The sequence below is a fragment of the Vicugna pacos genome, chromosome 14 (genome assembly GCF_048564905.1).
Source record: "Vicugna pacos chromosome 14, VicPac4, whole genome shotgun sequence".
NCBI classification, from domain to species: Eukaryota; Metazoa; Chordata; class Mammalia; order Artiodactyla; family Camelidae; genus Vicugna; species Vicugna pacos.
The window spans coordinates 16,093,690-16,111,112 of NC_133000.1; the positions used below are offsets into that span (position 1 = coordinate 16,093,690).

The 17,423-nt window shown below is 40.0% G+C and overlaps 1 long non-coding RNA gene across 1 annotated transcript in view; it reads left to right on the forward strand.

Moving 5' to 3' along the window:
• The first annotated feature begins 3,930 nt into the window (after nt 1–3,930).
• Nucleotides 3,931–17,423, forward strand: part of LOC116283267 (uncharacterized) — an 81,319-nt gene continuing 67,826 nt past the window's right edge. The window contains exon 1 of the long non-coding RNA XR_012079992.1: nt 3,931–4,112. This is a non-coding gene — a long non-coding RNA (uncharacterized lncRNA). The remainder of the gene's footprint in view (nt 4,113–17,423) is intronic.

Genomic DNA, 17,423 nt, shown 5'->3' on the forward strand with positions numbered 1-17,423 from the left:
TCTTGGCAAAATTGTATTTCATATATTTCTAAAGCAAAATGTTCCCCTGCTGGGTGGACTTGGACAAAACCCACTTGCACATGGGGCTGATTTGTGATTCATATCCCGTGATGAGTCTTTAGTAGCTTTCTGCAAAGTTTAAAAAAAATGAGGATAAAGCAAAATTGTTTTGAAGAGATTTTGCTTACAACTAATTAGAGAGAGGATACTGGCCCACACTGTCAGTATTACTGGGTTAGTGACTGTGTCAACAGATGGCTCTTTGGACAAATGGTTCAGTGATCTTGAACCCTTCTTCCTCCGGACTCTGTCCTGGTTCAACCAGAGATGCGAATGTACTCTAGGATGTTTCAGCTGTGTCAGCTCTGCCCTTGGTCAACCGTGACGAAAGTAGATTGAGTCTGAGCTTCTGGAGATTTGGCTCTGCTCAAGGAGGGGGTTAGTTCTCTTAGACTCTCCATAGAATGAGACCACAATTCCTTGTAAAACAGTCTAAAATCTCAGAATCTTTCAGATTGTTTATTTCCAAGAGTCATCCTGGATTGAGGTAGAAACCCAGTTCAAAATGCTTAGGCATTTTGAAACCTGGGTGAAATGAATTAAGTGTTCAATTGAAAATAGTAAGAGTTAGGTTCCAGTCCTGGTGAGTTCTGACCCTAGCTAGTCATGTGACTTACTGGGACTTATTAAACTCCTTGAGCCTCATTTGTCCAGGGGTCAACTCTACGGGATTGACACTGTGAACTAGCATTGCTTCAGAGATTTCCTGAGGCACTACAGTTGAAGACTGAGGAATTCTGGAAGCAAGATCTGGAGGATTATAAGTAATTATGCATATATCCTTACTGCTCCTCTTTTTTTATGATGGAATGGTGGGAAAATACTCAAGGCATTTTGCATCGGAGAGAACTAGGGAAGAAGACAAAATCATGAACAACACTATTAAACAAACTGAGGAAACTGAGGCAGAGAAAGAAGAAAAGATTTTGAGGGAACCAGAAATTAACCCCCACACCCACCCACCCATTTCTAATCTAAAGGACTCAAGAGTAGAAGACTACCCATTGATTTGTGTACCAGCAGTGAGGTACAGTTTAAAATCAGTTGGTGCAGTCTGGGAATAATCTCCTGGTTTTGTTTCTCCATTTTATCTGGTGTGTCTACAGCACTGTGTAGTACACAACAGAAGAGATAAAAAAGAAGCTGGATCAAGACCAAACATAGCAAATCCAGTCTCGTGATTTATAAAAGGTTGCCCGATGACCCTGGAAGTTGAGTGGAGGAGGAGGAGAGCAGATGACTCAACCAAAGAAAGTTAAAAACATAGTCATAAGTTACCGTCATAAGTTACTACTAAGTACTAAATATAAAGGGAGTCTTAGAAGACCTCTATTTTCCTTTTACACCTTGATTTTGAGAGAGTAAGAAGATGGAAGGATAAACTAGAGTCAGTGAAATAAATTCAAGAATCTTAGATTTAGATTTGTGTGATGTGCTTAGAAAGGGATTTTTTTTCTGAGTTCTTTCCATCTCCGTATCTTCTGTTCATTCTCCTTCAGATTTAGCAGGTTGATTGGAAAAACAATTTTACGAATATGGGACCCTTAGTGAAACAACATCCCTGAATATACCCTTTATAATGTGCTCGTGATACCTTCTCTCCTGTCTCAATGTGTGGCTGTACCTGAGCACCTGTGGCTTTGTCTCAGCTTTTATTATTAAAAAAAAAAAAAGTTTCTTCTGGGCAGAAGCTGAAGGCTTCTGTTTGCCTTTCTTCAGACTTAAGCAAGCACTGTTTTTCTCTTTTCCTAATTTCAAACATCCTTTATTATTTCTAAATTTCTTACCTCCCCAATTTTTATTTCTTACTGCCTCCCTAACTCAATACTATATATGTTTTCCAATTATTTTATTTTATACCATGGCATTTTTCTTGATGAACTAACTCAATAAGCTTTTTTTTTTTTTTTGGAGGGGGTTCTTTTTTTTCCTCTCAAAATCTTGGAGTGTACCATGCCAGTCCTTTGGGATATTACAAAGGGAACTGATTTGGGAATTGTCCTGATCATAAATGCATTCTCTTTTCATTTGATTGATTGTGGCATTGGGATTTGTGTTTTGTTTTGATTGTGAGAAGATTGGATGTATTCCACTCTGGGTGCTTTAGCCTCCTAGTTACTATTTATTGACCACCTTCCTCCAAAGCATGGCTTTCTAGTGCATCCATGCTTAGGATATGTGTCTTCACATTTAAAAGGGAGGGAGAAAGAAAGGGAATAAAGAAAAGAAAAGCAAAACAGAAAAAAAAAAAAGAAACTGAGAAATATGGCAGAAAGGCACAAAGATAGTCCAAGGAACAGAATCCACTCAGACCTGAACCCTAGTCTTGCTTCAACCTCACCATGCCTCAGATTTCATCAGTCATACTCAACAAATAAACTCCGCTGTTCACAGTAGGACACTGGAGGACCACGAGAGAGGGCTGATCAGGGCGAAGAGCAGCCTCTGGCAGGGGGTATACATTGAGTAACGTGGGGAATAACAGCTGCACAGGGAGGATGGAGCCATAAATCTGCACACGTGTTAAAGTGACTAGAGTGGAATTTTTCCTGGGGGGATTGCTGAACATTTCTGCAAATAACCTGTTTGTTTGTTTTTTTTTAAGTTTCTCTATAAAGATTGATCTGGCACTCTGAGCAAATGAAAAAGAAGGAAATACCAAAGACAGAACTTTCAGGCCATTGAAACAGCTTCTCTCTTTTTTTTGATGAGGATAAATGAAATAAGTTTCTAATGCTCTTTTTTTTTAATACTATTTGGCTTTTTAAATTTATTTATTTGTTTGTTTGTTTTGGTGAAGGGATGCAATTAGGCTTATTTATTCTTAGAGGAGGTACTGGGGATTGTGCTCTACCACTTGAGCTATACCCTCCCCACCTCTAATGCTCTTTTATTTATGTTAGAAGAAAGGATATTATATAAACCAGCATTACTAATAATAATATACAACAGAAAGAGAGTGTGTTTTTAAGTCAAATCAGTTAAAAGACCTGTGCACAAAGGTTGGCCAAATACCAGAAAATCTGCCCCACTCCAGTTAAATCTTACCAAGCTATGTATGTAGGTCCTTCATCCAAGAAGGCCAAGGACTTCCAGGCAAATGATGTAGAGGTGTTGCTGTTGTCGTGACCATCATTTTGGCAACACGGATTGTGGAAGGAGGCACTAATGTTTTCTCTATCGTGACTGCATAAGTACACACCCCACCCCCCAACACAACGCGATGTGTGTATGTGTGTACGTGTGTCTGTGAGAGTGTCTGTGTCCATGTATAATCTAAACTTTCCAAGGCCCTGCATTACCGAGCCAATCTGACGTCCCCAGTACAGTCTCTCTCCAGTCTATTCTGGACAGCCTTCGGTGTAGGAATTTGTCCACCTTATATCTTTATGAAGACCACTATTCTAATTCATACAGAGAAGGCAGGGAGTTTGCCATTTTGAATGTGATTTTGTTATAACAAAAGAGGAATATCAAACCCATAGTAAGAAATTTCTTTCTGTGAGTTTCTTAGATGTTTGACTAAATTTCCAGACAGTTCCATCATTTTGTGCACTTTTCTAAAATGAGTCTCATATAACTAGCGTTATGGGCCCTTTTGAGTCGGGCCTCAACAAAGTTCCTCATGCCCATCCTTGCTTCAGCTAATAGAGCAAAGTGAGTTTGGTTCAGAAGCAAAGGAAAGCTTTATTCTACGATCAAACAATGGAGAACAAGCTCCTCTAAGCTCGAGCTCTAGAGGACCCGCTCTCCCAGCCAAGCCGTGGGCGGGGCTGTGTTACAGGGATCTGGACAGCGGGGAGGGGGCGGGGCTTTTGCGTGTCCGCGCAGGCGTGCTGCTCGGGCTCCGGGTGGCGGTGCCGGGCGCGGGGTGCAGCAGCGTCTCTGCGCACAGCCCGCTGCAGCCATCTTGGACTGAGGTGTCCTGCCTGGCGCTTCTGCTCACGGCCGGTTCCCCTGAGGGACTGCGGTCTGAAGTGCCTGGTGCAAGGCTTCTGCACGTGGTCACCTATGAGCAACTGAAACTAGACTAAGCACAAAGGAGAAAAAAGGTTAGACTTCATTTTATTACCCAGATTGTATTTTTATTTCCTAGGAATTGTTAATGGGCTTTGCCAGTGACAGTACGACATGTATAGAGCATCTGAACACAGAATCCGTCTAATCCTGGTTTTTAAAAATGTACTAATTACCCTAGGATCTAATTAAAAGTCCCCATGTGATCCCTAAATATTTTTTTCTTACTTAACTTTTAACCTTTTCCCTACAGCTGACACAAAAACAATGCTAAATTTATGTGAATTCTGCTCAGTTATTTAACGTTCTGACACTTTAATGAAATAAAGAAAAGAATATCGCTGAACCCTAATTCTGAAAATATTGTTTAAAGTGTAGATGCATTCATAAGTGGAACATATGGCAACCTATGTCCTGTCATAGAAATATTTTCATAAACTTGACTGCTAAATAACTGTTAAAATTAGTCTAGAGGCTTTATGAGAATAACAGATGCACCATGGTTTGATGTACCACATCCCTAAATATTTTTTTACATTATATCTGGCATTTCGTATATATTCATTAATTATATCTAAGGTGTATGTGCAATTTAAATCTAGGTCAAAATAGAAAAATAAGTACTGGGCCGGAAATCAAGTCACTAACTTGACTGGCTTGGGACAGTCAAATTTCTGAAAACCATAAATGTGAAATCTCATGTTCTCAGACTCAATAGCCAGAAGACTTTGCCTTGTGTTCAGTGTTCTAGCTAATAGAATCAAAGTCCTGGAAAAAGACTTCAAGAAATCTTCTGACAGTTCTTTTCTGCCTAGTCCAAGGACAGATTGCAGTTCAGTCTAATGGGAAGGTCACGCTTATTTAGACACAACAAAATTATTTTCCTTATGATCATTAAACATATTCAAAAATCAAAGAAAAACTTGAATTATTTCGGTCTTCTTGCACATCTGTGGTCAACAGAGCTGTGGTCAGCAGAGTTGTAGTCAAAGATCACTAAAATGAACTTTTCAGCTTGGATCCCCAAGGTACATTGCATCTTGGCAGTAGTTATTAAGCAAGAAAAACATAAAGTAGCATAATTAATGGGCTAGAAACAGTAAGGGCTTTGTACTTCATGGCTTCAAGGTGATAAAACAGCCCAAACCCAGCCACAGATACTAATGAAGAGGCTATTTCCTATTAACTCAGAGATCATTTCCTAGATCAGCATGATCATATATGCCCCGCTAAAACTGCCCCTAAATTCCCAGCCCTTAGTAGATACAAAGCCCTGGGAAAGACCTTACAGTGAGTTATTGACAAATAAACCCTTAGAACTTACTGGCACAGTTAACCTGTGTCACCCAGCTCAGGCTCCTTGATATGACACTTCTAGGATGAGGAGTGATAGGGCACATATTGAAGAGCCGTGTTTCTTAAACTTGGTGACAATCGCAGTATCTTTGGGCTGGAGAAATGAGCTGGTTTCTTCTCCTGGGATCTGTCCCAGTACTCTCTATTCTAAAATATTTTAAAATTGTTTGGATGCCAAAAAGGAGACTGTTAAAAATACGTATCTTTAGTGAGGTGATAGCTGTATGACAAATGGGGAGGTTACAACCAAAGGAGCTCCAGATGAGAGAAAGGTATAGAGGAAATGAACTGTGCCATGTAACGCATGCTGGGGACAAAAAAAAAGGTCTTAAAGAAATATGTTTAAGAGCCTCCCTGTTACAGATTGCTCCTTACAAAGCACTCAAATACAAAAGGATGTTATTTGTCCCCCAGCTGAGGAATATGGGTCCCAAACCACTTTAACCAACCTGCAAAAGAATACAAGCAATGCAAATAAGCCCACCAAAGCAAGAGAAATCTACTTGGATTTTTACTTTGAATCTGCTATAATCAACTTCCTCCTGCTTTGAATCATTGCGTAACAGGGAGGGCTTATACCCAAGAGAAAAATTGTTTGTTCTTAGAGTCAGAAAGCATCTAAAGAGACTGTTTCTGTATAATCTTTCATCTTGTTTTCCTCTGGCTAAATTTAAGAAAAGGGGAAAAGTTTTGATTTATGGAAACTCCAGAGAACCAAGATCCAAATATTTATTTAAAATCCTCTTTTTTTATATTCATAATTTCCCTTAATGGATGTTTCAGACAGATAAAATAAGAGCAGAGCCAGGATATACCTTTTAAAGACCAAGGGGAACTCAGGCATGCTTAAGTAGGCTAAACAAGGAAGTTTCTCCTTAGGATATTCTTGGGGCTGGTTGATCACACCACATTAAAAGCCTAAAAAAGCCATCTTGAGAAAGTACCTGACCTAAGCCAGAAACAGCATGTTTAACTGCCATTTGTGTTAAAAGACCACAGGGAGGGAAAAAGTATAAAAGGAAATCAGATAAGATGCTAAATAATATACCAAGCAAGTGGTCTGCTTTTGGTTTCATCAGAGAAGCAGCAAAGGAATTAAAAATAGTATCTTCTTTCTCTTTCTAAGTGCTCACTCAGGGTCTTTTTTGTGTGTGTGTGTGTGTGTGTGTGTGTGTGTGTAGAAGAACTGAAGGAACAAACACAATAAGACATTCCCTGAAAGAACAAAATTGCATAGAACTGCAAATAAACCTCTAGTCAATAGAAAAGAAACAAAAATTGCTAGTAGTTCAAAAAAATGCCCTTACACTTACTAATAGTCTTGAAGTAGTCTAGTTTCAGTTAACACCCTTTAAGTTACTAAGAGGGGAGGAGGGTGATACTCAGTGTGGCTCTGCACCATTCAGAAGAGGACCAGTTGTTCTCAGCTCTCTCAGTGCCTTTCAGCGCTGTGGGTCAAACTACCTATGGAGTATGCTGCTCCAGGTACACCATGACTAGTTTTTCTTTTCTTTGGGTTATTCAGGTTTTAAACTTTGAAACTCATTTCTTTCTGAAAGTGAACGAGTTAGTTTTGCAAAGAGAAAGATGATACTTTGGAGGCATCATAAAATATTATGACATTCCCAAGAAATAGCATGGCCATCATTCAGAGACACCAGAGTTAATGAAAATTAGAGTGCATATAACAGACACAAACATATGTATGCTGCAGAAAGAGAATCTTAATGGCATTTAATCAAAGCAATTTAATTCAATTAAAAAAAATTTGCCGTGGGACCTATACATGTTACAAAAGTCATATCTAAAATAATGGGGGTGAGAAAGATTCCTTGTTAGTAGCAAGTTAATAGCAAGTTGGTTGCAAAAGACTGTGCAAAAATACAGAAATAAAGGAAGAGAGAATTGAGCAAAGAGGATGAGGCAAATGAGAAGTGGAAGAAAAGACGCTTGTCATTAAGAACACGTGATTCTCTGAGGCAAGAATTTGAACTAATAAATCCTGTTGTGGAATGCATCCAACGCATCCAAAAAGAAAGTAAACAGCTGAGTTGACTGAGGACAGATTTCCAAGAAGTCTTTCTTATAGCGTTCCCAAGGAAAGCCAATCTTTCAGAAGCTCTGGTATCCATGATCAAATGGTATTTTCGAACAACTGAGAGAGAGGCAAAACTAACACACTTGAAGTCATGACATAATGAAGAGAACAGGATAGTGGAGAATCATTGCTAAACTGAAGTTAACCCTGAGCCCAAATGCACGGAACAGACAAAGTTATGTTCCTAAGGTGTTGCAGCTCTTATTTGGGGGAACTTCTCCCACTAAGCCAAACTGAAGAATGTTACTTGTAGCAGGCTCCTTCTAGGAGAAACCTGAGGAAAATCACACACACACACAAAAGAGGAAGCCAAAAGAGTGTTTTCAGTCTCACACATCCTGTGCTTTTTTTTTTTTTTCAGCTGTTATTTTGAAAGCTAAACATTACATTTGTGGTTGAGTTTTCCCCTAGGTTAAAGCAAAACAAAACAAAACACTATGGTTGTGAGAAGAAGAGACCTGTGTGGGAGCTGATGACCTTGGAGGTGCAAGCTGCTTTCCTGGTTTTACAAACAAAATAAAACAAAGAAACTTAAAAAAAAAAAAGTGGTTGAAAAAGAATGAAAACCTTGCATCTATCTCCAGTGCCCACGGGGCCCCCAGCTGGTTCTAAAGTAACCTAAACCCAGAGACACTCTGTTGAGTGGGAATCTCTATGAGCAGAGAAATGACACGCCTTAGCAGGATAGCTGCATTCCATTTTTAGGTTTCATTGAATTGGCATTTTATAGACAGGACATTTTGCTCAACTCCAGTTTTACTGAAACTAGAATGTTTCCATAGTCTTCTTAACCAGATAATCAAAGCCAATTTTATTTAGGAAGCTGTCAGAATTTTCTTGCAGGTATGAAGGCATTCTGCTTTACCAGTGGGTCACTTCCATATAATTCTTTGTTTTCAGATTAGATACCAAAGGTGGCTCTTAACTGCTACCACCCCGGGAACCCTGCTGTCATCTCACAGGATACCACCAAAGGCTACAGTCTTCTGATAGATGGGAGACTTTGAGAGGTGGACAAGTCCTTAGAGGTCAACCTATACAGAATTGGTGAGGGCCGTGCTAATCTATGTATCATCGAGACTCCGAAAAATGACTCAATGTGGCTGATAACATATGCATTGAAGGCATGCTGCAGAGTGGTTTCCTTTACACCACCTACAGTGTGATTGACTTGCAAAGGTGCCAGTAGGTCAGAACTGGAAGATTAAAAAGGGTTCCAGGAACCCCCACATGTATGATTCTTAAATCTCCCAGCAACTGAAAGAGTATTATTGGATTGGAATCATATTCATTACTTACGGCTGCTCTAAAAAATTATCACAAATGTGATGGCTTAAAACAGCAGAAATTTACTCTGTTAAAATCTGGAGGACAGAAGTCCTGAACTAGTATCACCAGACTGGAATCAAGGTGTTGGCAGAGCCACACTCCCTCCAAAGGGAGAGTCCATTCATTGATGCTTCCTGCTTCTGCTGGGTCCTGACATTCCTTGGTTTACAGCCTCCTCACTTGAATCTTCAAGGCCAGCATCTAAATCTTTCTCTATTCCTTCTCTTCCCCCTCCTCCTCCTTTCCTTCCTCCTCCTCCTTCATCTTCATTCCTCTCTCCCTGACACCCCCCCCCCTCTGAAATATCCCTCTGCCTCTGTTTTATAAGGACACTTGTCATGGCATTTAGGGCTCACAAGATAATCCAGGATAATCTTTGTATCAAGATCTTTAACTGAATCACATCTGCAAAGACCATTTTTCCAAATAAGGTAATGTTTATAAGTTTTAGGGATTAGGACCTGTTATCTTTGGGATCATTAGTCTGCCTACTATAGACATACACGTCATGCTCCCGTATACATGCTAATACAATACGTAATACCCACACTATTCTAGGAGTTACCCCTGGGATATTTGGAGAACTCTAATTAATTAACAGATACTAACTGAGAACCTACTCAGTGCAAAGTTGCAGTAGCAAAACAAAAGGAGTACGAACACGATCCCTGCCTCGGAGTAATAGACAAATATGGTTGGGAAGATGAGCAATACACAAGTGAAATAGAAACTATAAGACAGAGGATATTCAAATGGTATGGATTATAAATACTTTACATTATAAATGTAAAGGTTCAAAGAAAAGAGACATTCATTTAAACAAGTTTTTAAGCAATTTAAAAGCATGCAGTTGTTCAGAGGTAATCCATATGTTTTTCACTATTTGGGGAATTCCATATAAAGTCACTTGTAATACATACAAAATACTATTGAATAGAAAACTGGATAATAAAATAACCTTAGTGGCATTATTGACTTTTGCCAAAGCTTGAAGCAGTATCCGTATACAGAACTGGTCACCTTCATTTTTAGAAAATCTAGTATTGACCATAATGATGTTGATGATACCTCATAATGAGTACAGATTGGCTTGTAAAATATGAATTTCTTTAAAAATGCACATTTCACGGGCTCATAGGCCCTCAAAGTTTCAGGAAATTAGAATAAGATTAAAAAATATAATCAATAGTTATTTTTGTAGTTTTCTGTCTAAAAATTGTTATTGCCATCATTATCATCAGAACAAGAAATAAGAAGGCTATTAAGAGATTGTCTTTGAGTTTCAACCTGTTTGTCCAAAAGCAATACACAAATGAAAGAGAGAGGGTAGAGGAAGAGGGAGAAGCAGAAACGGAATTACCGTTATGGTATTAGGTAAAATAGATTTGGAACTAAAAGAGTACAAGTGAGAAACAAGACTCTTATGTGATGGTAAAAACTATATTAACACATAAAATAGTAACAATATTAAATTTAAATGCCTCAAGGAATAAAGCAAATACTTAAAACAAACGGTAATACAGAAAGGAAATAAGCAGAAATATATTTGTAATTGAAGACATTAAAAACCCACTATCAAAATAGCAGATGAATTAAACAATTCATTGATTATGCAGCTGAACAAGGAAACAAGGAACAATTAACAGACTTGGAGAGAAATGAATAGATTTTCTCCCTAAGAAGTAAAATGAGATTCAAAGATGCATAATAAACACAAAAGATCAAAATTCTACATGTCATTTTGTCTACAGTGCAAAAGCAAAAGTAGAATTTAAAAGAAGTCAACCACCTGGAGAGCAGAGAACACCAGAGTCAGAGAATAAATCAGAACAATTGATGAAACAGGGTATATTACCAGAAACAAGTTTTACACTCTTGAAAGTGTCCAATGAACCTTGTGGCTGATGGTCCAACATCTATTCCATTCCACCCATACTGAAGAGATTTGGTTCTGAATTGGATACATACTCAATTGTTGCCCATGAACATAAGCCTGTGAAGAAAAACTTTTCCTCTTTTTATGAGAGAACCAAAAGAGAAGATGACCGGTCTTCTTCCTCTAGACTTTGCCATATCTGGATGTGACTTAGGATTATTTACCAATTTTGTTACTAATATTATCAAATCTAAGAGCTATGTAGAGCCTGAGGCTTTGATAGCATTATTGAAATAATATATTGACCAACTGGAGATCTTGCCTTACCTATGATTAAGTTAGTTAAGCTATTTCCTTCTTAAATTAGCTTTTATTGTGTTTTCTGTTATGTACTGGAATCTTGGCTGGTACCAGGTACAAAAATAAAGAAAATCTGTATGTCTTGATGTAATTTAAAAAAGAAAGAAGGCAATACAATAGAGAATATGTGAAAACATGTAACTGCTGGAAATGGCTAACAGTTTTTTTTCTCAAATGAATTCTTATTTCTTCTTTCCTTTTTATTTTAACACATTTATTGTGGTATGGTTCCTGTATAGTAAACTACACATATTTCAAAGGTACAGTCTGATGAATTTTGAAAGGTGTATAACCAATGAAACCACTATCACAATCAAGATAGCTAACACTTCCATCACTTCCCAAGAAGTGCAATTCTTGAACTCCCAGTTTATCCCTTCCCACCTCCTATACCCCCTGGTAACCATAAATTTGTTCTCTATGTCTGTGAATCTGTTTATGTTTTGTAGATATGTTCATTTCTGTCCCCATTTAAGTGATACCATATAGCATTTTTCTTTCTCTTTCTGGCTTACTTCACTTGAATGATGATCTCCAAGTCCATCTATGTTACTGCAAATTGCATTATTTTATTCCTTTTTATGGCTAAGTAGTATTCCATTGTGTACATATAACCACATCTTCTTTGTCCAGTCATCTGTTGATGGACATTTGGGCTGTTTCCATGTCTTGGCTATTGTAAATAGTGCTGCTATGAACATTAGGGGCATGCGTCTTTTTGAATTACATTTTTCTCTGGGCATATGCCCAGGAGTGGGATTACTGGATATATGGAAAGTCTAGTTTTAGGTTTTTAAGGAACCTCCATACTGTCCTTCATAGTAGCTGCATCAGTGTACATTCCCTACAACAGTGTAGGAGGGTTCCTTTTTCTCGACACCCTCTCCAGCATTTATCGTTTGTGGGCTTTTTAATGATGGCAATTCTGACTGGTGTAAGGTGATATCTCATTGTAGTTTTGATTTGCATTTCTCTAACAATTAGTGATGTTGAGAATACCTTCATATGCTTGTTGGCCATCTGTATGTCTTCTTTGGAGAGATGTCTGTTTAGATCTTCTGCCCATTTTTTGATTGGGTTACTTGTTTTTTGATATTAAGGTATATGAGCTGTTTGTATATTTTGGAAACTAGTCCCTTGGCAGTTGTATCATTTGCAAATATTTTCTCCCATTCTGTAGGTTGTCTTTTTGTTTTGTTGATGGTATCCTTAGCTATGTAAAAGCTTTTAAGTTTAATTAGATCCCATTTGTTTATTTTTGCTTTTAATTCCATTACTCCAGGAGCTGGTTCAAAAAATATATTGCTGTGATTTGTGTCCAGGAGTGTTCTGCGTATGTTTTCCTCTAGGAGTTTTATAGTATCTGGGCTTACATTTAAGTCTTTAGTCCATTTTGAGCTTATTTTTGTATATGGTGTTAGCTAATGTTCTTATTTCAGTCTTTTACAGGTAGCTGTTCAGTTTTCCCAGCACCACTTATTGAAGAGACTCTTTTGTCCTTTCTATAATGGCTAACACTTCAACAGGGTTTGCTGTGCGCTGGGCACTGGGCTAAGTACTTTATATACATTAACTCATTTAATCCTCGTAATACTTCTAATTTGGCAATTACTATTATCATCCCACTTAACAAATGACAACCTGTTGGTAATTTGTTAGTGACTGGCAGAGCCGGGATTTGACTCCAGGCAGAATGCTCTTATATGTTATGCTATACTGCCTCTCACTTCTCTGTATTTCTCTATGATTTTTTTTTAAGTGACCTCTTCCAAATAGAGTTAAATAACTACATGTCTACATTCCAAACTGCACTTACTAAGTGGTTAAAGAAGATATGCACAATGTATCTATTGTTGGGTAACAAACCAGCCCCAAATTTTGTGGTTTACAACAAAAGCAACTATTTATTTTGCTCAAAAATCTTTAATTTGGGCAGAGCTCAGCAAGGATGCCTTATCTCTGCCCCGCCCCTCACAACATTAGCAGGGGTGGCTAGATTGAGCACTGGTGAGTCAAGATGACTCACTCACCTGGCTAGCAAGTTGGTGCTGGTTTTGTAGGGAGCTCAGGCAGAGCTGTGGGTTGAGGCCCTCAGTAGTGCTCTGCATGGGCCTCTTCACTGTGGCATGGGCTTTCTCACAGCAGTCCTAAGAGCCACTGTATAATTTGATACACTTATTTTGAACCCAAGCAGACACTGTATTGCATTTTTTAACTTAGCCTTAGAGGTCATATAGTGTCACTTCTGCCAGAGTCACAGGGCCACCCAAAATCGAGGGGAAGAGTGTGGAGCTCATCTTGCAATGGGAGTAGTGTCCAAGGAGAAGGTATGGGATGACTTGGCTGTTACAGATAGATTAGGAAAAGACAATCTGCCACAAACACTTTTATACATGCAGCAATACAGATAGGAAGTCACTAAGTGGGCAAATGCAGTTGCAGATGTAAAAAAAAAGCCAATTAAAAAACGTCCCAAAGAATAAAAAACTTTGAACTCAGTGTTTGGGAGGGCTGAAGGTGCATTGTGAATTGATGTAAGTTTTTTTTGAAACCTGCTTGACAGTATTCATGCTCTTTGACACAATATAAAAATAGTTTCAGATCTTAAAACCACAGGATACCAGTAAACATGGTGATTCCATCCTGTTTAATAATTATATGGGTGGTAAAAATTGGCAACCTTGTAGACTTGTAAATTACAAGTCACATACAGACTTGTTACACACACAAGACACATACAGACACACACACTGAGTAACAAAACAGCACAAAATAGTATACATAAAATATGCAATATGTATACATATATACTGACAGATGAAAAGTGACTATGGGGCAATAGAAATAGAATTTCATGGCCTTAGTGATCTTTGTGACCTTTTTCTATAAATTTGCTTTAATGTATACTATCGATATATAATTTTAATACAGTATATAAATTAAGTATATCACAAGCCTCAACAATCATAACTACAGTACGTTAAAGAACTCACAAAAATAGAGCCATGCTACTTTATCATATATAGGCTAATGCATACCATTTATTACAAATGTTGAATATTTAGTTAAGAATAGTTTGCCTGCCTTTTAGAATTTAGAAAAATAATTGGGCTATAAATTGGAAGGTCACTGGTACAACTTAAAATAACAGTCTATGGGAGTTAGTTACCATCCCAACCTCCTTTTATAAAAATCATGGCAAGACTCTCTCTAGGAGATTGACTTGAGGATTATAAAGAAAGATCTCCCTACCCACCTGCCCCTGTCCCTCAAAATTACAAAAATTATAAAGACAACGAAGAATGCATACTATTGTTTGAAAATAACAGAATATACTATCAGTAGGTCTGAGTTTTTGAAAAACTCTAGAATATTGAAAGCTTATATCATCAGATTAACAGAGCAAACTTCAGTTTAAAACTTAGGGCAAGGGTTGGTAAGGTCGGCAAAGTGCTCCGGTCCTCTAAACCTTTCCGGGCCTCTCCTCAGTGCCCCTTTTCTTCCTGTATGTGGGCAGAGCTGCTGGATCCTGGAGAGGAGAGCTTACTCAGAGCGAAGCTAAACTTAAGGAGGGACTTTCTGCTAGCAGCGTTAGGGGTTGTGGTTACACAGTCTGGGATTTAACCAGAAGGGATGGGGAGAATTTGGTCCCTCCCCTGACTACAGCCACTTTCCCCATCTCCTCCTTTCTGAGTCTCTTAACTCCTGACATAGGGCCGCTGCAGGTGGCGTGATGTCCTGGTCTGGCTTTCTCCGTGGCCTCAACACATCCCTAAATTATGCTAAGTGGAGGGCTCGAGCTGGGAGGCAAGGCTGGGTGAGGGTCATCCCCCCTGGGCCTTGCGTCCTTCTGCCATGGCCCCGAGGGAATCAGGGTATTAAATCAGGGATGGATATGCGATGAGTTTTGGGAAAGCTGGAGTTGCAAGGGCCAGAGGTGGGAAATAGTTGCATTGAAGGCTACTATGCGTCAGATGGGTATCAGGAGTTTGGGTCAATTATCTCTTTGGCAAATAACATTAAATATTTCCCATGGGTGAGACATCCAGGCAAGGCCTGAAAGTCACCTGATATTTTTCAAGAGCTTAGTACGTGGCAGGCACTGAGAGGGACACTTTGTTTATGAACCTATTTTTTCCACCAATGCCAAGTGCTTCTCATGGGCCATGCCCTTTGTGAGATATTCCACTCACTTAGTCACTCTGCAAACCTTTGTTAAGTACGTTCTTTTTGACACTCACAAAATAGACCTGCGCCCTGCTTGGGGAATCTGGGCTAGCTTGACATGAATATCTCGTGGGAGCCTCTTACATAGGAGGGAGACATGGTGATGGTGCCCACCATACAGATGAGGACGCTGAGGCACTGAGAAGTGAACAGTCTTGCTCAAGGGCACGCCACTAGAAAGACATTTCCAGGAATCTCTCATCCCGTTTGAGGATTCTGCTGTCTTGAGGTATAAGGACACATGGAAATGGAGAGCAGGGCCGGGAGCTGACACGGGTGTGGAGGGGAGGGTGACATTTGGGTGTGAGATAGCATCCGTGCTACAGACAGAGAGGATGCACCTCAAAGCCCTGATCTGGGCGCTCCAAGAGGGCACGGCCCAGGGCTGCCTCCATCACCACTGTATCTCCTGCGTTCCTGGGCTAGGACACAGCAAATGCTCCAGGAATGTCTGCAGAAGAGAATCCGGTTATCTCTGAGCCTTCTGACATCCTGCTTAGTGTACATGAGCAAGTGCTGTGTCTGCCTTGAAACATATTCCTGCCCCGCCCCCCACCAGCCTTTCCTCTCACTGCACGGCACACACTGCTCTCTGACAGAAAGCTGGTGTGTTTTTGGACACGGGCCACAGCGGGGAAAGCAGGGGGCAAGTGGGGAGACGAGGTCAGGAAAGTAACAGGGGCAGACCGTGAGGGGCCTTGCAGGACCCTGGGCAGGAGTTGGCTGACTGAGCCGGAGCCGCAGTAGGGCTCTGAGCAGGGGAGGGATGTGATCTGACCCAGGTGTCCACAGGGTCCCTCGGGCTGCGTGTGGAGAGGACACAGGAGGAAGAGGGAGACCTGGGAGGAGGAGGACAGGAGAGTCCAGTGGGAGATGAGGGTGGACAGGAGCAGGGTGGGTGCAGTGGGGGAGGGAGAAAACAGGGGATTCCCATCAGTTCTGAAGGTTCAGTTGACAGGATCTGCTCATTTGGATGGGAGTGGGTGTGACCAGGAGAAGCAGGGGTGATATCTCCCAGGGATGCCCCATAGGGTCACTGGGGGCAGCATGAGTTAATGTAGGTACGGTACAGAGAATAGTACAGGATAAGGTGTGAGCCTGTTTGTTTATTATTGTGTTTAAACAGCATTAAAACTAATACCTTCTTTGCAGGGGGTAAAGAAAAACCTAGTGCAGACTGTAACCAATGAAACACACTGATGCAGGCATTGATTGGGAGGCTGTATGTGGGCTGGAGGGGGAGTATGTGGGAACCGTCTTACTTCCTGCTCAATTTTGCTGTGAACCTAAAACTGCTCTAAAAAATAGTCTATTAATAAACAAAAACAACAACAATAAAAAAAAACCCTAGTGCATCAGAGACCTTAGAGGGAAGACTGGCTCAGGGAATGTTCGAATGTGCTAAGCTCAGAGCCATTGGAAGATGAAGGGGAAGAATTCTTTGGGTTACTGCTTTCTAAACAGAAGGCAGGAAGAGCATTTACCTCTAGGGTGCTTGGTGCAGAAAGGCAGGGACAGTCTTCAGAACGTGCATCTTCAGCTGGGTGTGTGTACGTTACTGCTCCCGGTGCAGCAGAAGTTGGTTTTGGGGTGAGGGTGGGGAGAGAGGAACAACAACAAACAAAAAACCCTTAGATATTGCAAAAATTTGTGGCCCTCCAAAGGACCACAGTAAATAAGCAGATATATGGCATATCTGTGATACTAAAATTCATTGAGCTTAAGCAGTGGTTAGGAGAAAAGGAGTCTAAAAAAGGCTTCTTCGGAGGATAATAAAGATAAAAGGGCTGAGAAACATTGTTTCAGAGAGTAGTGAACTGGAGGGGTAGTAGGAGACACCTGGAGAGCTCCTCTCAGCTCCCGTGGCCTGGCGTGTCCACAGTGACCAGGCACAGCTCCCAGGAACAGAACCAGCTCCCACGGACAGGGCTGCTCAAACGCAAAGACAAACAGCAAACCAAGAATCACCAGGCTTTTAAGGAAAACCAACACCATGAAAGATGGGCACCAAACCCAATAAATTTAAGCATGAATACCCAAGGAAACAGTTAATAGAGCAAATAAAATTTTAAATTAACTATAATCAATAACCTCAGAAAT